The 23,467-nt window shown below is 37.2% G+C and overlaps 1 protein-coding gene and 1 long non-coding RNA gene across 2 annotated transcripts in view; both read left to right on the top strand.

The window, feature by feature from the left end:
- The window catches only part of LOC123867369 (centaurin-gamma-1A), a 307,921-nt gene that overhangs the window by 185,428 nt on the left and 99,026 nt on the right, over positions 1 to 23,467 (top strand). The gene's annotated exons all lie outside the window — the stretch shown is intronic.
- Positions 5,986 to 22,315, top strand: LOC123867402. Its single transcript, XR_006796410.1, has 3 exons — positions 5,986 to 5,997; positions 7,141 to 7,145; positions 22,094 to 22,315. It is a non-coding gene; the product is annotated as an uncharacterized LOC123867402 (long non-coding RNA).

Here is a 23,467-nt window from a genome sequence, read left to right as displayed (position 1 = left end):
CTTTGGTTGACTGTTGGATATTATAATTGAATTGATGTTTTCTCGCTTTAACTGTGATTATAATATTTTATAAATTAGAAACTCCGCGCCAACGATCCAAAGTATCGGAGTTTTCCAAAACATTATTTTCAAATAAATAATTATGTATCTAGGCAACGTCCATCTTGACAGCTTGACATTTGCCAATTGACATAATATTATGAACCTCTGTTACAATAGTGAAAGATCCCAGGGCCACCAGCCGTCACGTATTTTCTGACGAAAGAAATGTGGACGATTGAGTAGTGTTAGTATGTACTAAGAACGCATGCTACAGACCTGCTGGCTTGCTTAGACGGCCAATTTTCAGGTATCAGGTAATCAAGGTACATAAAAACATTACTTACCTCACGTAAATTCTCCCATTTTTTTAATTTTTACCTGATTTTTTTTTAATATTAATAATTAATTGACAAGTAAACTATAAGAGAGTGAGAGAGAAGTCAATATATATCCTAATACATGTCTTACTCAGTCTCATGCGCGTAGATAATGATGCCCTCGCGCTCAAACCCACAGAGGCATTAAAATTGAATTTAGGGGATGATTGGCCCTCTGGATCAGTCTGTCTTCTTGTAAAAGGTTTTAAAATAGTTGTCTGGTGGACATATATAAAATGGAGCATCAGAATTTACGTGCAGTTAAGTAATTACTTATTTTGGGAGCTTTAAAGCGTCTGCAAAGCAATACGGCCGACGCGGGAAATGTCTGGGAGTATTGGCGACATATTTTTAAGGATATTGCCTAAAATATACGTAAAAATCAGTTTGGAGAATTTACGTGAGGTAAGTAATGGTTTTATGTACCTTGATTATCAGATACCTGAAAATTGGCCGTCTAAGCAAGCTAGCACGTAGGCTAGGCATGCTTTCTTAGTACTTACTAACACTACTCAATCGTACATATTTCCTGTGTCAGAAAATACGTAACCTCTGGTGGTCCTGGGATAAAAGTAATAAGAAAACCAGAAAAGAGCTGATAACTTCCAAACGGATGAACCAATTTTTTTGGATTATAGCTAAGAACACTCTCGATCAAGCCACCTTTCAAACAAAAAAAACTAAATTAAAATCGGTTCATTCGTTTAGGCGCTACGAGGCCACAGACAGATACACAGATACACAGAAACACAGATACACAGATACACAGATACACAGATACACAGATACACACGTCAAACTTATAACACCCCTCATTTTGGGTCGGGGGTTAAATAACACCCCTCATTTTGGGTCGGGGGTTAAAAAAAGTACCACCCGATATTTTTACAAGTGATTCTGTGTCATTGCACGGTTTTATGATTTTGAATGCCTGCCACAAATCCTATAATTACGTTGTTTGGTTTTTTCTCAAGTGTCTGGTAGAGATAGAGGTACACTGTGGTCTTTGTTATTGCTCCCTGCTCAAAAATCGTTTTTTTGTTGTCGGCAAAATTAAAAATTCTTTCGATTTTAAAAATGGGTTATTTATAAAATCTGTTGACAAAAGGCAATTTTAACAATTTCAAACCAATATTTTGTTAAAAATTATATTTTTCAAGTTTTTTCGTTTTAAAAGATAAGTAATCAATCGTCAAAGCGTATAAAGTCATGTTGTGTTCTGTATTTTTTCAATTTATAAGCTTGGTCTATTGTTGGTGTCTTGAGAGCTGACAAAAAAGATTTGCAGAAGGCACCCTTCTTTGTATCTACCCTCCTTCTGGGTGTCACCCTTCGCGAAAATTGGCCAATAGCAGTTGAGCATCTTCATCGTTGATCCCACAACAAGAACTTCATAAAAAATGGAGCAGCCGAGGGCTGAGCGACCCCAAATTTCTGCTCCTAAAAGCATCTGAATTGATTTTAGCATTTTTATTTTCTGCGCCACGGATTTGGGTCGTGTTCCGTGGTGAATTTTATCCAAATTGACTTTGAATTATGCGATTTACGTTACAATTAAATAAAGCTTTTATCAATGTAGCCTCGATAGCTCAACGGTTGAGGAGCGGACTGAATAACGAAAGGTCAGCGGTTCAAACCCCACCCGTTGCACTATTGTCGTACCCGCTCCTGGCACACACTTTACGCTTAATTGGAGGGGAAAGGGGAGTATTAGTCATGATAAGCATGTCTAATATTCTTTAAAAAAAAAAACCTATACGAACAATTTTTGGAGCGTTTTTACCCTACGAATGATAGAGTCGCAGGCAGGGACATAATATTATATTTAACAATCAACAGCCCGGCTAGCATGGGCAGTAGATAAAAATTATATCCCTCGATTATATCCACTGATGTCATACAAATCAGTGGATATAATCGGGGATATAATTTTTATGTACTGCCCATGCTAGCCGGGCAGTTTGTAAGCTCTTCTTGTATGTCCACGGCTGAGACGCTGCACTCAAGTTTAATTAACATTTGTTGACTTCTGCGCAGATTTGTAAAACCTCCCGTATTCGAGAGCCATACCTACAGTATGTACTTAGTTTACATTACAAAATTTATGCATTTTTTTAATCAAAATTCTAATTACAATATGTTTAATTCTCACAGCTTTCTTATTTTCTAACAATGAACGTGTTTGTTTGATGTCACATTATTATGTATTGTATGACTTGCTAGTTATGTAATGTTAACGGCTTTTTTGTGTTTATTGTTGAGTTTATAATATTCACAGCCGAAATTTCACTTTCTGTTTCACTGAGAAATCTTAGATCCAATGTTAATTGTGTAATTGTCACGCAAGTTTTTAATTTAATTTAAAACAACTTTGTTGTTAACAAAATTACAAAGAATAAGAATACAGAATACACTGAATACAAGTGTAAATTAAAAATTTATAACACCCCCGACAAGTGATGGTTACAGTGACTACAAAAGAGCTGATAACTTTAAACGGCTGAACCGATTTTCTTGGATTATAGCTAAGAACACTGTCGATTAAGCCACCTTTCAAAAAAAAACTTAATTAAAATCGGTTCATTAGTTAAGAAACTACGATGCCACAGACAGTTACACAGATAGACACGTCAAACTTATAACACCCCTCTTTTTGGGTCATCTCTTCCAGGTAACCCATACCTATTTAATCATTTTTTTTTAATTACACATTTTTTTTTCAACAAATAATAGATATATATTTTTATCAACAAGTGCTTAACTATATTCTATCCAAACTACACATTAAGTTGTTTATGGTTATTGAACTTAATAGAAACTACAATTTTCCAGGCTAGCCCAGGACTTCATATCATCATTTCTCTCTCTGCATCGTAATCCTCCTTGTTGAAGGTTACGAGAGATTCAAGTTTTTATAAAAATAAATAGGTACAATAAGTGAATTTACTCGTCCATTTGCTGTACTCAAGTCAGCAATCTCCTCGTATAACACCATTAATCAAAATTTCGCAACTCATATTATATCAGCAAATGTTGCCCGGAGCGACGTAAATGGAGCAAAAGTCCTTAATGGTGTAAACTTTGATCGATAATGGTGACGTTCGGAAGATCATCAATTTTGTTGGCACTAGTTTTTTTTTTTTTTTTTATAAAATTCGCTTTTATATTAAATCAGTTTAATTTTGTGTAATTTTGAATGGGTCAATTTAGCAATAATCTTTTACAAAAAACTTAAAAGTTTTTTTGAAGTCACTGAGTTAAATTTTCTGTAGATTTTGTAGCAAATGTATTGAATATGTAATAAAAAAAACCTAGCATATTATTTGATTATTACTTCAAAAGCTATGATTTGCCAAATAAAACCAAAATAATGTCTACGCCAGAAGCAAAAAAAGTCGGTCTGCTTAGTTACTACCTTGCTGAAAAACTCGAAAAGCCGTACTGAAGATAAACTAAGAGTTACGCATTTTTAGACTGGGTGTACAAATACCTACCTGGTTTATGCATCTGTGCCATAACGATATATTATTTTTAATAAAAAAAAAAAACGTAACTGTTCGAGTTACGTTATTCGGAAGAATTTGTATGAATATTGTTTGCTCTTCCATAGTAAATGATAGACGACGATAGACGACGATGTCACGTTAGCTAAACGATTACTTGAACAGTTATGCTGGAGCGGCTAGTTGTGCTGGTGATTTTACTCACAATTTCTAAAAAGAGGCCAAGTCTGTATACTGTCTGATTATAGGGGAGCTCTATGCGGCTAATAGCTGAGTATACGGCAGAAACTGACTTTCACCTTACATGGCTGTTTTGCTAATACGAACAGTTTTCTTAGGTACCTACAGAGATAGGCTATGTATCTCGGGGGAAGACATAGGTTACTTTTTATCCCCGAAAAGTTCCCACGGGAGTTGTCAAAACCTAAATCCACGCACAAGAAGTCGCGGTCATGAGCAGGGTTAAAATCCAGATCGAGGAGAAGAAAGCGATCGACATAGGTCAAAATAGTTGAAGGCAAGGTCATGCAACCGACAGTGAATGGGGCAGACATTTCTGGAGTGATAACCATATACCGATTACAGGTAAGTGCACTGTAGGAGGACCTAGCTCGCTGGACCGATGACCTGAAGAAGAGAAGCGCCCATAAATAGACCTATGTCAAGCTGTGGATGCAACACAGATCGATGAATGGATAGATGCCCTGGGTTTAACCCTGGACCCTTTGAATAGGTGATCGAGACGTCTTAAAGCCGATTCACACCAAGCACGTACACGTGAATCCGTAGACATAACTGCACGCATTACGTCTACGCGAACGTTCACGCCACGCAAGCGGTATGCCATGTCTCCTACAGTTCCATACATTACAACGCAATGGTACGCGCTACGTCTACGCTTACGCGACGCATACGCGGCCTGTGTGGCCGGCGCTTTAACCACTAGTCTATCACTTTATTTTTTCATATTATACTTAACATACACCCCCTGACGAGGCATTCAACTATGCAGCCCTCGCGTCGAGCAAGCCACGTGTGCGCGTTTTCTTCACACCCCGCTTGTTTTTCTAGAGTCCATTGATTTTCCCATCCCTCATACGCGGGGTTAATTTAAACTAGCTTAGTTAAATAAATATTTTCATCTCTAACACTGTTTGTTTATGCCGCTAGGACGTCATATTTGATTTATTACCCATACTTACATTCTCTTCTCTTATAGATAGATAGATAGATAGAAACTCTTTATTGCACACAAAAACACATATAAGGATAACAATACAGTAAGAAGAAAACAGAAAAAAACAATTGTGTGCAAAGGCGGCCTTATTGCTTGGAGCAATCTCTACCAGGCAACCTTTTCTTATCTAAATATATAAAAGGAAAAGGACTGACTTACTGACTGACTGATCCATCAATGCACAGCTCAAACTACTGGACCGATGGGGCTGAAAGGCATAAAGGATCCGTAATCATTTTGTTCTGGAAAATCAAACCTAAAGGCCAATTCACACCAATTGCGTACACGTGGCATGTGCGTAGTGACGCGCGTAAACCCCTAACACACCGGGTTACGCATACGTCCACGCTTTACGCAAACAATGTGCCATGTTTCATATAGTTCCATACATTACAACGCAATGGTACGCGCTACGTCAACGCTTACGCAACCTGTGTGAGCGAGCTATTAATCCACGTGAACGAATTCGCGGGCATCACCTAGTATGTAGAAATAAATTCTAAGGCAACTCGTGTGAACCTAGAAGGGAGTTAGCTATTTCCTGCTTAATAATCTATTACTTCGAAATATAAGGTTTCGTCGTAGGTATGAGTCCCTAGTTACACCAAAACTACACATCCATTATTCACAATCGAATAGTGATTTTTCCCAATCAGGGCTTAATCAAAGGGCGCGCAGCACGCCACGTGTGAGGGAGGCAATCTAGTTTCTTTACAATTTAGGAGGACCCTCCGAGTGCATGTAATTACTCCATTATGAGTACAAGTGGGTAGCGTTTATGTATCGATTCAATTGGATCGATATCGCTGCTTTCGATTTTGATTCTCGATTCATAATCGTCGTCGTAAGCGAATAGAGCTAGTTGTCTTGTACGGATTTCCACAGTCCATACTGCGCTGCCTGGATCCAGGGACTCCCTGCGTTTCGTTTGATGTCCACTGTCCACCTAGTAGACGTGGTCTGTATTCTCGGTGCGAGGTTTTCATTCGAGTATGTACGAACCTCAATATCTAGGCGGTTCTCTTAGAACTGTGTGCCCACCTCTTGCTACTTCAGCTTTGCAACCCGTTGGGTTATGTAGGTTATAATGTCATCATCGACATCAACGTGTGCATCCAAAATTAAAAACCGGCCAAGTGCGAGCCGGACTCGCACACGAAGGGTTCCGTATCCCGTACAAGAAATAACACTTTTTAATTTCATTGCGGTCATTTTGAAATCATTTTTATTTTGTTGTTATAGCGGCAATAGAAATAGACATTCGGTGAAAATTTCAATTCTCTACTTATTACGGTTCACGAGATACATATCCCACTGAAATTAGACGGACGGACGGACGCGACGGACGGACAGCGGACGTCTTAGTAATAGGGTCCCGTTGGCAACTTTTGTGTACGGAATTCTAATAGATACTTTCAGTACCCGGTAGGAAAGATTACACATTGAACATTAGAAAGAGATAATAATCGGCGGCTTCGGTTTCGTTGAGCATTGTCTTTGATGTTGAGACTGACAAGTCAGCGTCATAACGTCGTCGCAGATGTATGAGTGACAGAGACGACACTCTACGAAGCTAAAGCTGTCGATTATCTCTTTCTAAAATTCAAAGCGGATTCGCGGTACCTATAAAAGTAGGTATATGTAGGTAATAAATATAATATTTATTTTACGTCACAGAACTAACTTAAGCGGCTTATAAAATATGCCTCGTATATCGATCATAATGTTAATTTCACTGTACGCACAATTTGCCACGTGGTCAAGCCAATCCACCATAGCGTGACGGTTTTCTCGGCCCGCTGCGTTATGTCACCTAGGTATAAAATATATCTCGTCAAGTGTTTACCAGAACATGGTAGGGTTCCGTAATATTTTTGTCTAAAAGTATATCTACTACTTTTTGGTAAGCCAAAATCGAGAATTATTGTAACAAAGTTATTTTCATTATGGTTGACTCTGTCACCATAGAGTTTGCTACAAGTTGACGTTGGTGCTTTACATAATCTTGGTACCAAGATTATGTAATGTAGGTAGTACATACATAACGAAGGAAGGATCTGCGCGACTCCATCACTGAATGAAAGCCACCGAGATTATTTGACCCTTATTTTCAATTAATTGAAGAGTTTTTACAAAAAAATAGTGTTGATCACTGAGTTAGCGAATCACCCCGCTGGAGGCCTACCGCATTTTTATCCCAAGAAAATCACTCCTTTAATAGTGGTTTTCTTATTCTTCTTCTTCTCTAATTCGACGCAGAGAGAGACAGAGAGGGAAAGATTGATCATTTTGCTTATAACTTGGTCTATGATTTACCTTTTCCGAATGTGGTATTCATTGACTGAGAGGACTGATTTTTTTTGTGTATTTACAATTGGATGGTAAACTGGCTCTTGTGCCTATTATTATCAATAATAGAGTCAAATAACAGCCGTAAGAAAATCATTTTGCAGTCCTGAAAATGCACGTAATATCAGTAGCATCGAGCACGCTGTAAAATAGCGTGAGTAGATAGCGTCACCGTCCTATGCTATGTTATTGGCATTTCTTCAATGACATTAATACGGAACCCTAAATATTACAGCCAAATATATTGCTTGCAATTGTTGTAAATTAACCTTTATATACATGTAAATAAGATCTAAAATAATAATGAAAACAAAGTGCCAGAAATAATTATGGATTTTGTGACCAGATGTCTGAGCGTTTCGCCTAAGTAATTCGTGGTTCTCGTACCCCTTATGTTGGTGTAATTGTTTTAAATGCCGTTTTGAATTGCTGCAGGGTGCATTCAAATAATAAATATCCCCATTTTGAGGTAAAAACTAGCTACTCGGCTTCGTTCGGGTGGGTTTTCGGAAAACCTAGGTCCTACATTTACAGCGTATTTGATAAGTCATATATTATCTACTTATAACATATAACATGACAACGGTCCTTGGAGTTCATAATTGTTATTACGAGTTCATTTCCGTGATCAGCTGTTTGCAGGGTTGTCAATTGTTACATTGGAGTTTGGACTCCCTTCACAAAGTCACATTAATTGTCAATTTTACATGAGAATTGCTATAAGTTCAGATTATGACTAGCACAAAAATTGCACACAGATCATTTAGATACAGTGTGATCAGATACTGAATATATAGTGTGATCAAATAATATTAAATCAATACATATGTACCTAACTCCGAAAAGTTAGAGATGCGAATCGAACCCCCCCACCTCCTGAATTGGAGGCTGTCGTTATAACCACTAGGCTATCACCTCCCTTTATTACATTGCACGCGCATCTAGATATCATTAAAGACACCTATATAATTATTTTGGTCTGTCATCCTTTTAAAAGTTTCCATCAAGTTGGAATTGTATCATTTCATCTCCACAGTTTCATTTTGCGCGCCAGTGGCTCGTGCCTCGTTACAACCATTCATACTACTTTACACTAAGTAGATACCTGTTACCACAGTTTAGCTAGCGTACAGATGGGTCGCAGTCACATCATCATCTTTCATCATTATCAATCGATAGACGTCAACTGCTCTGGACTGGACATAGGTCTATTGTAGGCACTTCCAGACGCCAGGGTCTTGCGCCGCCTGAATTCAGTGGCTCCCTGTGACTCGTTTTATGTTATCGTCTCTTCACCTAACAAGGGTCTTCCAAGGCTACACTTTCCGGACGTCATTTGCGATGGTTGTGAAGCTGAAGGGTAGGGTAGATTGTTCGAAGAACAGCAATTTCGCACCAAAAAGCGCTGCGTTGGCAAACCCGTTACTAGTTGGACAGACGACATCAAACGAATCGCGTGTAGAGGTTGGGTTCAGGTGGCGTGTGGAAATTGCTACAAGAGATCTATGTCCAGCTGTGGGGAAGTGGGGATCTATCAGTTGCCAATGATGATGATGTATGATCCCCATGGAATTTATTTCGTGGTGATCATCAAGCGTAGTTTGCAAAGCCCTGCAGCACGCGCAATGGAATAACGATATTATAAAGAGGTTGGCGGGAAGTAGCTTAACTAGGAAGGACGAGGATTGGGTGTGGTGACGGTCTTTAGGAAAGGCCTATGTCTAACACTGGAGGTCCACAGGCTGATGGTATGATCCTTAACTGTGTGGTAGCTAAACTTTGACGCTGTATCTCGGAGGGAAAGTTCGCTGCAACAATAATTGCTACTCTGACGAAGGAAATGGTTCGTGCATTTATCTACTCTACTGTAACATCAGCTTTGTGTGTCGAGCGGCTAAAGTACTCTTGTAAGACGTAGGTAAGTAGACCATGATGGTACCTAGGTTCTATTCTAAACCCTAGGTAGCTATGGTGAGCCTATGGCAAAGTATGGTGCCCTAGTTTCGTATACAGGGTGTAACCAGAACGCTAGCGAAAACGAAGACAGCTGATAGTACTGATGATTACTGATAAGGTACCACAAAAAAATGCGATGTGTATGTCTGTATGTGTATATCGTACAAAGTATCTATTCAGGCATAACAAGAATAGCACGCTAAGATAAATAAAAGTAGAAATTTTGGTGTGTAACAAATAACCAAAGAACTCAAAATTTAAAAAAACCCCGACACAAAAACCTCTATAAGAAAACTAGAAAAGAGCTGATAACTTTCAAAAGGCTGAACCGATTTTCTTCGATTATAGCTAAGAACACTCTCGATCAAGCCACCTTTCAAACAAAACATTAAAATCGGTTAATTCGTTTAGGAGCTACGATGCCACAGACAGATACACAGATACGCACGTCAAACTTATAACACTCCTCTTTTTGGGTAGAGTGTTAAAAACGATAATATGTAATCAATTTAGGAATCGATAACAGCCAATAAATAATAATATAACGCCCGAATGATTCCCGCTCAAATAAATTAGCTGTAAGTACGGCTGTGCGATTGCGGTCGTTCTTCCGTAACTAATGTAAGGAAAGACGGAAGGAATTGAACGGTAGGAAGTTCAATTGGTTTTGGAGTTGAAAAGAAACAAAAAAAGATAGGTGTTTGTGCGTGATAGTTGTGTCACAAGTACAAATTAAAAATTTATAACACCCCCAACCAGTGAAGGTTACAGTAACCAGAAAAGAGCTGATAACTTTCAAACGGCTGAACCGATTTTCTTGGATTATAACCAAGAACACTCTCGATCAAGCCACCTTTCAAATAAAAAAAAACTAAATTAAAATCGGTTCATTAGTTTAGGAGCTACGGTGCCACAGACAGATACACACGTCAAGCTTATAACACCCCACTTTTTGGGTCGGGGGTTAAAAATGAACTACAGTGAAAGAGCGCTCGGTTTGATTCTGAATTATAAATAAATAAATAAATAAATAAAGCCTTTATTGCTGATAAATTTACAATAATAAACTTAAGTCTCGCACTTTGGTTATTTTGCAATCAGCGCGTCCTCCGACGCATAGGCCTCCTCCAGGCATTTCCAAACAAGTCTATCCCGTGCTTGCCTCGTCCACAATGACCCAGCCGTCTTCTTTATATCATCGGCCCAACGCTTTCTTTGTCTTCCCTTTTTCCGCTTCGAGCCATCCCTAACTTCCCATTCTGTCATAGCTTGGGTCCATTTCTTTGACTTCTCTCGAAGCATGTGTCACATGCTTGATTCTGAATTACGATATGTCAAATATTAGGCTATGGTGGAGTTATGGTGACATGAAATCATAGAACAAGTGTAAATTAAAAATCTATAAATCCCCCGACAAGTAACTAGAAAAGACCGAAAAGACCTGATAACTCTCAAACGGCTGAACCGATTTTCTTGGACTATTCCGCGCCTACGATCCAAAGTATCAGAGTTTTCCAAAACATCATTTTCTAATAAATAATTATGTATCAAGGCAACGTCCATCTTGACAGCTTGACATTTGTCAATTGACATAATATTATGAACCTAACGGTTATGTAACCTTCTTTTCTACAAGAAAACTAGAAAAGAGCTGATAACTCTTAAACGGCTGCACCAATTTTTTTGGATTATAGCTAAGAACACTCTCGATCAAGCCACCTTTCAAACAAAAAAAACTAAATTAAAATCGGTTCATTCGTTTAGGCGCTACGATGCCACAGACAGATACACAGATACACAGATACACATATACACAGATACACAGATACACAGACACACAGATACACACGTCAAACTTATAACACCCCTCTTTTTGGGTCGGGGGTTAAAAAATGAGCAGCATTTGTAAATCTAGAAAACAAAAACATGTGACATTATTTTCGAATCGATATTCCAACCGAATTATTTGACGGGATCAAGAGTCGCTCACTCGTGACTAATACAGGGAAGATGGGATAAGAACGGAAGGTAGTAAATAATGTCGGTTTTGGGTCGTAAAGAAATCGGGCCCCGACAATTGTGTCAAGTATTACGCTGTATATTTATGGCGCTACCGTGTAGAGATAGGGTGGGGCAGTTCCTTTGTGTCTCTATTGCCGTCATTTCTATAACATTTGCAATTTTTCATTCTGTATTGGGCATCTTTTTCTCTAGTGATTTTTTGATAAAGGTATCGACGAATATTTTTTTTTGTGTGTTATTATTTGGTTTTATGCCACTATTATTTTATGAAAGAGATCTCCAAAATAATAATGATATAAAACCAAATACTGCACTCTACACAGATCGGCTTCATTAGATCATTCATTTAGATCTACTGAATATGATTACATTACATTATCTTTAGTACTGTATACGACTGCATTAGTTATACCATCATATAGATACATTCCTATCCATTTGATGTACGAGTAGTAGAAGATTATGCTTATAAGGACTATATCTTCCCTAAGTCAAGATTAAATTGTCTCATTGACGATTAAAAATAGATATAAAAGAATTCATGCAAATTCCTGAATGGAGGCGGATGAAACTAATATTAATCCACGGAAACTTGTACAATATCTCAACAGTTTATATTTATGCTAATGTTTTTGGTACACACATGGAAAAAAATTATTGGGCACATGCGAACCCACGCGAAATATGATCTAAATTTAATCAGTGAGCGTGCTGGTGCATTGACGTCAAAAAAGTCGATGAAATTCTTTACTTATGTTTATGTGCTTATTAAATCAAACTGTGTCACTCCTCATTAATTAAAATTAATGCTTTGGGATTATTTTTAACCTCCGACCCAAAAAGAGGGGTGTTATAAGTTTGACGTGTGTATCTGTCTGTGTCATCGTAGCTCCTAAACTAATGAACCGATTTTAATTTAGTTTTTTTGGTTTGAAAGGTGGCTTGATCGATAATGTTCTTAGCTATAATCCAAGAAAATCGGTTCAGCCGTTTGAAAGTTATCAGCTCTTTTCTAGTTACTGTAACCTTGACTAATTGTGGGGAGTGCTATAAATTTTTAATTTACACTTGTGTAAAAAGCTATGCACTGTTTTTAACCCCCGACCCAAAAAGAGGGGTGTTATAAGTTTGACGTGTGTATCTGTGTATCTGTGTATCTGTGTATCTGTCTGTGGCATCGTAGCGCCTAAACGAATGAACCGATTTTAATTTACTTTTTTTTGTTTGAAAGGTGGCTTGATCGAGAGTGTTCTTAGCTATAATCCAAAAAAAATGGTTCAGCCGTTTAAGAGTTATCAGCTATTTTCTAGTTTTCTTGTAGAAAAGAAGGTTAGATAACCCTTAGGTTCATAATATTCAAGTGTCAATTGACAAATGTCAAGCTGTCAAGATGGATGTTGCCTAGATATACATAATTATTAATTTGAAAATGATGTTTTGGAAAACTCAGATACTTTGGATCGTAGGCGCGGAATAGTCCAAGAAAATCGGTTCAGCCGTTTGAAAGTTATCAGGTATTTTCGGTCTTTTCTAGTTACTGTAACCTTCACTTGTCGGGGGTGTTATAAATTTTTAATTTAGACTTGTTGATATGAAACATCAAATATGTAATGAACTGATTTTAATAAAGTTTTCAGCAACAGAAAGAAATTTTTCATCGATGACAAATTGACAAGTTGGTAGTAAGTGAAGATGGCGTACTCTTAAGATAGAAATGCGCTATTTAATCGCTTTTTACAGCTACGGCCGTAGCTTTCCACCAGACTAAGCGTACACTAATTTTGAAATTATAAATTCCTATAGGTCCAACCGGGAATCGAACCCAGAACACTCCATGTGTAATACCATCGCGCTAACCACTGTGCCAGGGATAGTAAGTGGCAAGTTGGGGTTTAGGAGAAAGGTAAAAAGGGCCTAAAACTATTTTGTATTCTATGGCTCTACGCCAGGCATATGTAACATAAGTCATGGGTAGGTATCCGTTTTTAAAGTATCATGTTGAAACAAAATAAACACACGATCTAATTTCCTCACCCTAGTCCTATTTTAACCTGCTCAAAAATAAACTCAGTTTTTACGATTATAAAAAATCTGATTCTGGGGAAATAGGTCGCAGTCTTTATGCCAAGGTGAGCCGACTAGTTAGTAGGAAATAATGTAAAATACCAGAATGTTTTCGCATTATTAAATACCGCATTAGTATACATATTTATTGATTAGTTACGTTACATATTTAACAGGGCTCTCTCCGTCACTCGTTTCATACAATCGTAGTTCCAATTTCATTTGAATATTAAGCAACCAAAGTCCATGAAATTTTGCAGACATATTCTAGAAACTAATATCTGTGTCTGTGGTGTTTAAGATTTTTCTAAAAATCTAAAACACCACAGACACAGATATTAGTTTCTAAAAATATGTAGTTTTAAAATTACAGGGGCTCAAAGATTTGTATGAAATTTTTTAAGACCGCGTAACTTTGAAACCGAATATTTTAAAAGAAATCTGGAAAACCACAGACAAAGATATTAGTTTCTAGAATATATCTGCAAAATTTCATGGACTTTGGTTGCTTAATATTCAAATGAAATTGGAACTACGATTGTATGAAATTAGTGACGGAGAGAGCCCTCTTAAATTGCACGTAGAGTTACCGATTAGGTAAAGAGGATTAGATAAAGGTACTAAACGCTGTCTAAAGTTAAGGCTTGTGAGTGGAATTCGTATAGCCACATAGACCGCTTTTTGTTTTAAATTACATCAATAACAGATGTCTCAAAATCACTGTCCCTAGAGCTAACCTTAGGTAGGAAAACTAAGTTTTCTATTTGCACCACATAAATAAATGGGAAGCTTCACAGCATTCAAACTACCAACTATTATGCAAGATCAAGGGCAAATCAGCATGAAATTGCCATGTTTTTGACTTCTGAGATCTGTCTCATAGTTTTTCCGATTGGATTGACGTATTGTTTTGTTACACTTTTTGGCTAAGGAAGGTAAGGTTTTTTCGCCGTACGGCTGGTGGCTTACAAAATCGCCTCACAAAGCATCATCGTTACCCCATTTATCTACTACACAGTTTACTGAAGTAACAAGGTATACTTAGTTCATTTTCTTCGAAAATACTCATATCAGATGTTTTTCGTGGTTGCGTCAAAATAGTTCTTTGATTCAGCAGAATCCTCGATCATTGAGAGCCACCCTGTTTTTCGAGCTGACGGGAGTCAAGATAGTACTGAATAAATTCTTCTAAAATTGCTTGAAGAACAAAGAAAGAATAAGAAATTTTATTTTGGGTACTCAGAAGCATTTCTCGACAAAAAAACATCAAAAAAAAATCGAAAGCTACATGAAAATGTTATTTCTAGTAAATATGAATATATCTTAGCTTAAACTATCTCTGTATTCATTCCATGGAGTACTTTACAGTGGATAGAGATTGGTTTTGATGAACGATGAATGAATTAGAGCTGATGTAATGCTAGTGACATTACTTGCATCACTTAAGATTTATAGGTCTCCAACCCATGTCATTAAATCTTTCATTGGTGTCGAAGCAACGTAATAAAACCCGGTCGTTGTGTGAAGTTATTTAGCTGTTACACTATGCTTATTCACATTTGATGAAGTTTTAAATGCTCTCGCTGTTTCTTGAGGTTTAATTTCCCTAGTTTTATGATCTCGCAACTAGCCTTATGATGCTTTAATGGTAGTTATTAGTGTAAACGTAATGTACAATGATTTGTTTTTGTTTGTTTCAGGTATAATTTTGGTTACGTTTTCATCCGGTCTTCATGTTGTCGGTGGTAATTATATACTTTATAAGGAGATATTATGGTTCACACTGGTTTCACATACCTGCACTAGTTAAATTGTCAAAGATCATTGGTAGAGAAAGATAAAATTAGTATTTACTCGTCCCTCTTAAAAAAAAAAAAAAAAAAAAACATAAAATTCATTGAAAAACAAAAATAAAAATCACAAAGCTGTAATATATTCCAAAAGAGGATTGTAGTACCAGTATGAAATACTCAAAAAGACGTTATCATGGCATGCAATAGCATACGAGTATAATTTTCGTTGAAATATTTCTTGTTTAAAATCTTCTTTTGCGATCTAACACGTCCCTCGAAAATGTACAGCTAGTCAGCTCAGTGTTTTAGTATTAGGATGATCTCTTTAACGAAGTACCTCGCTGAGGCATTCGAGTAATACAATCAAGGCTCTACATCCACCTTCCGCCCACACCCCGCCTGAGCGTGAACTTTAGACAATTTTAGAAAATAAATTATTGAACGGCCAAGATATATAATTATTATTAGTAGCAGATAAGTTATAGCAATGAAAGCCTTAATTTTATGTCGAGGAAACGTAACTCTTTAGCTACTACTACAAGGTAGCGTTGTTGTTATGAAGTTAGATCTGGCAAGTCAGTTGCATTGCACGTCACTCTGTAAAAACTCGGAACAAGTCAACTTCTATAAGTTTTGTATATTAAAACTTGCTAAATTAAAATTGCCATGGCAATGAAAAAAGACTTCTGAAAGTGTTGTTACTAGAGGACACGCAGAAAAAAAATTCTTCGTCCACGTGGATTTAACTTTTGAAAAATCCCGTGGGAACTCTTTGATTTTCCTGGACAAATCGTAGCCTATGTCGCTCTTCAGGTCTTTAACTATACCCTTACCCATACAAAATATCACGTCAATCGATTTCTCCGTTGCGATGTGATAAAAGGACAGACCAAATACCAACAAACCAACAAACACACTTTCGCATTTAAATATGGGTAATGATAATTATTATGTTATCTGGAAGAGCTAGGCCTTCAGCTACAGTTATTTTATATTTAGATACTAGACGACCTCAAAACGCCTATATTATGGCCTGGGCCATATATGTACCAATTAATTATGTAAATAAATCATTTCATTTTTAACTTCAATATTTTCATGAAAATACAGTAAGTAATTAAGCCGCTCTACGTTTTAGATATATCTTTGTCATTCAAACATGTCAATATAAATCCAGTGCTATAGAATAGGTAGATGCATTCTACCCACACGGCGTCCCACAAGGTTGTTTCCTCGGTCCTACACTTTTTATTTTATGTATCATTGGATAACTTTTATGACTTTCCTATTGTAAGTTTAGAACGTAATAGAATGAGACAACCGTAATAAAATTGGACTTGTTTATTCAACGGAACAGGTTTGATGTAGGGTTTAGTTCGGGTTTATTTTTTGTAAAGTAGGTTTATAGCAGCATTATAGTGTTATTTTCCTTAGTAAGTACAATTTTTATAGACGCGTACCTACCTAATGGCAGAACCATGCAACTTGTTACAACTATATTACGAACTAGAAAATTCTGCAGCTTTATTTTATTTTTAAGGTTTGTCTGTGTGTATTTCGCACACATCACAATAGTCGTTATATAAATGACGTCTTATGTATCGTCAATGTGCCTAAGTTACAAACTTTATGTTTTACTGCTTTTTATTATCTGTAAGCTTTGAAAATGATTTTTCTTCAAATATCTCTTACTATTTGATTGCCCGCTACGCGTGAATTTATGTGTTTTAAGAACCCCATTGGAACCATTGGAATTGGTTCTTTGTTTTTTCGAGATAAAAATCGGGGCAGGCCATGGATTGAGCATGATTCGTGATTCATGATTCGTTTATAGAACTTACATTAAACTTATTTCAATTAAGGCTTAAACGGTGGCTAATAGAAAGGTGCTTCTACACAATAGTTGAATTTTTGAAATTCAAAGAATAGTTTAAATATGAATTATACTTTGTACAAATTTTGCATACCGTATTATGTAAGGTGAAACATTTCTAATGGACAATATGTACTTACTTAAGAACATCTCATTGTAAAAAATGTTTCTGCAAATAAAAAATTTTGAATCTTGAATCTTGGATGATACTTACCTGTTGCTAGACCGACGAAATTGTAAAGGAAAAACAAAGAAATTGTATATCTTACCAACAAGTGAGTAGGAAGACTATCGCGAGGTAGAAATCAACGGGCGCATGGATACAACCGGTCCGATACCCTATCCAGACTTGGACAGGACGACATTCTCGAAATCTGGATAAATAATTAGCCCCATAATTGCTGGACCTGCTTTATTCGTATAAGGGGAATGCTGGATTGGTAAAATTACGAATTATGCTTACCTACTTAGCGAAGTCATTGCTTGTTTTAAATAATACTAAAGAAATTTTTCTGAAAAGTGACTCTAGACTAAAGGCATCAAATAGGATATATTATATAATAGCTTTGGAATTTACTTGAGGAATTTTACTTGACTAAAAATGGTTTTTTTTTATAAAAGTGTATGTGCTCTTTTATGCTTTTTTCAGGGTACCATAGTTAGAAAAATAGTATCATAATATCATACCTACTCGATTAATTTATTAATTTAATTAATTATGATAATAATTATGTTATGTTGTTTAATTATTATCTTTTAAGTTATTCAAAAGTTAACCATCACAAGTGTACAATGATCATACAACGGTATCATTTTGACTATGGCTTTGACTATGACTTATATGAGAGAGTAAAATCTAATGGTGATAATACTTAACGCTTAGGTATAATGACAAACTATCCAAAGACAAAGCGCATTGTGAAAATTCATAAATAAGAATTATTACCCGTTAAATAAAGTCCATTGAAATATTGATAGTTCACAACGGTTACAATATATTGGTCGGTGTCGGCTAGGGCTTGAACTCCGGCATTCCGGTTGTGGCGTAACTCCGGAGCTTCGAATGATCACAGATTCGTTTGCAAAACCGGAGTTATCGTGAACATAACCGGAATCTGGATTATCATATTTTTTCACAAAGTCACATTAATATGAAATTGTGTAAAGTTCATCCAATTTTATTGCTGGAAAACGTAATGAAAAATCTTAAAGCAAAATTTGGCTAATTAACAGGTCGTAAAATAAAGTTTCCTTTTGATTTTTCTCATTTGTTTTATATTTCATACTTAACAGACTTGAATATTCATTTGAGCGCAAGAAATATTCAAATTAAACACATTATTAAAACACATTTTTTTGAAAGAAGCTTAGAAACTCCGGAACTCCGCACTTGGGGCACTCAGCATTGAAACGCGACTCCGGAGCTGAAAAATAGTTCGATTTTCAAGCCCTAGTGTCGGCTTGTAACCGCAACATCGTGCGGTGATGCCACGATAAGAATTTGCACGATTCTCAAGAGTACGGAAGAAATACAGCATAAGGCGCACGGGAATGCATGAACTAGTTTGCATTGATATGTAACAATATACATGCTTGCATACGAACATTTATTTCACGCTTACAGATTTTTAACCCCCGACCCACAAAGAGGAGTGTTATAAGTTTGACGTGTATATCTGTGTATCTGTCTATGGCATCGTAGCTCCTAAACTAATGAACCGATTTTAATTTAGTTTTTTTTTGTTTGAAAGTTGGCTTGATCGAGAGTGTTCTTAGCTGTAATCCAAGAAAATCGGTTCAGCCGTTTGAAAGTTATCAGCTCTTTTCTAGTTACTGTAACCTTCACTTGTCGAGGGTGTTAATTAAATTTTTAATTTAAACTTGTTACATTTATCTCTCAAGTCTCAAACAATTAAAAATGTAAAATGCCACACGTGCTGTGGTTTTTCATTTAATTGAGTGAACTCTACAACTGAAATTTAAAAATCTAACTACACGTTTTCCAACTTTGCAATTACATTTTCGCTTGAGCTTCTAGTGGGTGCCTGACCCGAATATTCTTGAATGCAATTTGTTCAATTTTGAAAAGAATTGGGAAAAGCAATAAATATTCTATACCTACTAAGTTTTTGCAAAAAAAAGAAATTATTTTGTATAGAAGCAAGCGTTACTTTGCGGAAGTCCATGATATTGCTTGGTAAGGTCTACATCTCCTGAGGATGCTCCGGTGTCGGAGCGAAACGTGCGTCGAGTGTGTTCTGGTGGATTTGTGGTACCTAGCTTGGTGGCTGGCTTTTCCTGCATGCTTAGCAGTGGGAGGGCGGATGTTGCCTGTCGCTTGCTGCTTGTTATACCATACAGATTTGCTTTTTTCAGAGGATTATAGCAAATTAAGGTTTTTGTTCCTTGGATAATGTAATTTTAAAAATCCAAAATAAAGGTACGATCATCACATATCTACTGGACATAGTCTTTTGTAAGGACTTCCACACGCACTTTTCTAAGGAAATTCCATTTCCTTGAAAAAGTTTATAAGTCGCGGGTAAAGTAAATATTACTGAATAGTATTCAGTATTATTACATATTCATACTAATTGTACGAGAGGGGAGACAATGCAAACAAAAGAAGCTAAATATTCATTAGCCAGCTCTTGTGATGCTTTCAAAAGCGAGTGCTGCAGCGAGCGAAGCGCATAGAATATTAAAACTGCGATATAATAATATAACACTGTGAACTGAGAACTCTCCAGAGCCTTCCTAACCTATATACCTACCATATTGTATAATTAAAACATATTTGCAACTACAACAAGTGTAAATTAAAAAATAACACCCCCGACAAGTGAAGGTTACAGTAACTAGAAAAGAGCTGATAACTTTCAAACGGCTGAACCGATTTTCTTGGACTATAGCTAAGAACACTCTCGATCAAGCCAAGCCACCTTTCAAACAAAAAAAAACTTGATTAAAATCGGTTCATTAGTTTAGGAGCTACGATGCCACAGACAGATACACACGTCAAACTTATAACACCCCTCTTTTTGGGTCGGGGGTTAAAAAATCCAGAACTGCTCTTGCAATGTATCGGTAATGTAAACAGTTAAGCTAAATCAGACTGTCGGGGTATATTCGTATATCCTTTGTTATGGTTATTTCTGAAGGAAACGGCTCTTTAAACAAAGTGCACAAAATAACCAGCATTATGAGGGCATGGAGCTACGTAAATCCTCAAGTGTCCTGGCCTAAATATTTGGAATCTTTTCCGCCTTCAATATCGCGGCTACTTAGTGTCCATTCAGTCGGACCACATACCGCTGCAACAAGGATCATCGTGATCAACCAATTGCCGCCCCACTACTGAGTACGGGTCTCCTCTCAGAATGAGAAGGGTTTAGGCCATAGTCTGCCACGCTGGCCCAATGCGGATTGGTAGACTTCACACACCTTTGAGAACATGGAGAGCTCTCAGGCATGCAGGTTTCCTCACGATGTTTTCCTTCACCCTTAAAGCAAGTGATATTTAATTGCTTAAAACGCACATAACTGAAAAGTTAGTGGTGCGTGCCCGGAATCGAACCCCCGACCTCCGATTCGGAGGCGGACGTTCTAACCACTAGGCTACCGACAGCATCAACAAGGATGCTGTTGACATTTTTATGCTAACACGATAAAATTGAAAACTAAAACCCAACTTCGATCGTCTTAATAAACGCTGAAATATTAGAGTAAAAATTGAAATAGTAGTGATTTTTCTGTCGCTTGGTATATTTTAATGTCGTTGTACATTTATATTCACGAGCTCAGAATTTTCTCCTCTTTCTTTTGATATCCCACTCGATACAATAGCAAAAAAATTTTTTTGGAACCTCCACTTTTTTTGGTGTAACATCCATTAGGTCAATTTGTGACTACAATTTGTGTTAGGTCCGATCCGCAGTGATGGCCCACAGCTGATCCGATCTGAAATCTATCGATAAGCATTGTTATCTGTCAAAAAATTCCATACAATATTTGACAAATAACAACGTTGCTAAGTAATTTATCGACAGTTTACAGATTGTATGCCTCCTTTTCGGGAGATCGGGAGTTCGATCCTGGACACGCACTTCTAACTTTTAGGAAGTTAGGTACGTGAGTTTTAAGCATTTATATAATATATCACTTGCTTTAACGGCGAAGGAAAACATCGTGAGGAAACCTGCATGCCTGAGTTCTCAATAATGCGGTCAAAGGCGTGTAAAATCTGTCAATCCGCTCTTGGCCAGCAAAAAAGCTGTTAATTACAAAGGTGACCTGAAGACACCATTAAGACCTACACTTGATTGTGATAGAGGAGATGGAATATGAAAGCAGCAATGTGAAGCGGTAAGCGAGCGGAAGCGTCTCCAGAGGCCGTTTGACCCGAATGCACGTGAATGTAGTTTATTCTGCTTTCAATACTGGAGCGCTTTGAAGTGGGACGTGGCAAGGAATAATTAAGAAAACATCTTCTTGAGGAGAGGTCGCGTCCCTCGCACACTTATTGCTTACATAAATTAACTTTTGGTCTAGATTCCAGATAGCAACAAAGTCGAAAAGTGAGGCGATTATGGGGAAAAGAGTCAAGAACAAATGGACCAGGCAAAGGAAGGCAGCGTATTGTATAATTACATTTTGACTTAGACAGAAATACTAAGTCGCGAGGAAACCTACATACCTGGCGTTCTCCACTTTATTTTCAAAGATGTGTGAAGTCTGCCAATATCCGCAATGGGCCAGTGTGGCAAACTGTGCCCTAAAAACCCTCCTCATTCTGAGTGAAGACCCGTGCTCAGTAGTGGGCCAGCGATAGGTTGATCATGATGATGATGACGACGTAAGAGATCGTAAGTACCTAGGAACTTACGTAATCCTTAAGCTGGAGACTGACTTGTACCATTTGTTTGTAATGTACCATTCGAGGCGATCTTGTTACAATACGGCGACTCACAATGACTTGTAACATGTGTTTTTAATGTATCATACGTGCTCTTGGCTCAAGTGTGCTCTATTTTTACTCGAAATAACGTGATGACGCGACCTGCACTGACTTGTAATGTATCACTCAAAGGGAATTCGCGAAAAAACCAATGGAAAAACCGATATGATAGTGTGAAAACCGAGTGGAGCATTCGCTCGCCACGAATGATGGATATCAAACTGACGTTACAAGTCAGTCTCCAGCTTTAGATTAAGTGGGAAAAACATCGTGACCATTTTGTCTACTTGGAACAAGTTTGCGTAGACTAACAAGGTTTCTGTCAACGGACTAAAGTGGTCAGCAAATATTGGGTTATTACATAAGTCTTCAACTCTTGCTTTTTCCAGTTTACCATCCATATTTTACCATCCATACCTCCATGCTAATATTATTATTGTAAATGTGAAAGTGTCTGTCTGTATGTCTGCTAGTTTTTCACGGCTGAAATTTGGTGCAGTGTTAGTTAGTTCTTAGGGGATTTTTATAAAACCTAAATCTACTCTAGTGTTTCATATTTGCCACATACGGATAATGTACAATCATCATTACGCGTAATAGTTAGAAGAAAGAGAGCAAGTATTGAAAACCATTTGGATAGTGCCCGAATATAGATTTCTTCGTATGGCCGGATTTGTTATTCCAAACCATTATAAAAATATTTCAAAACGCAGATTGGCTCGCTTGACCATATTCGGTTAGGAAAATGGTAAGGAGAACATAATATAGGAGAGAAAATAACTTATAGTTATAATTTTAAAATAATTGGGTGCACGCATAAGAGGCACATTTTTAGGCTTGAACACTAATTCTAGAATCTAATAAAGCAAATGTATCTAGTGGACTAAGAGCCAGCGCGTGCGAGACCTTCGTTATTTTATAGAAGCTGGTAGCTTCTCTGCGTATTGTCCCCAGCACGGGGAAGAACGATCAGCAGCTATGAAGTTTTGATCATGGTGACTTTGGGAGATAACAGGTAATAAAAGTGTAAAAATTTTTACGTCAAAGCATAAAGTCTACTTTTTTATATGTTCTTTGGAATAGTACTACAAATCGTCATGCATTGCCAGGCACTATATATGGAGGCAACCGTTACCTCCCAAAGCCACCATGATCCGAACTTCATAGGCGCTATAACATAACTTCCTGGCATAACTCCCTGTGGTGAGGACAATACGCAGGGAAACTTTCAGCTTTTATTAAATAACCAAGGTCTGGCTCGCGCTGGCTCTCTCTCTATAGTCATGATTTATTA

Source organism: Maniola jurtina, chromosome 8, assembly GCF_905333055.1.
Source record: "Maniola jurtina chromosome 8, ilManJurt1.1, whole genome shotgun sequence".
Classification (NCBI taxonomy): domain Eukaryota; kingdom Metazoa; phylum Arthropoda; class Insecta; order Lepidoptera; family Nymphalidae; genus Maniola; species Maniola jurtina.
The sequence above is the reverse complement of the archived record's forward strand: the minus strand, read 5'-3'. Positions and strand labels throughout refer to the sequence as shown.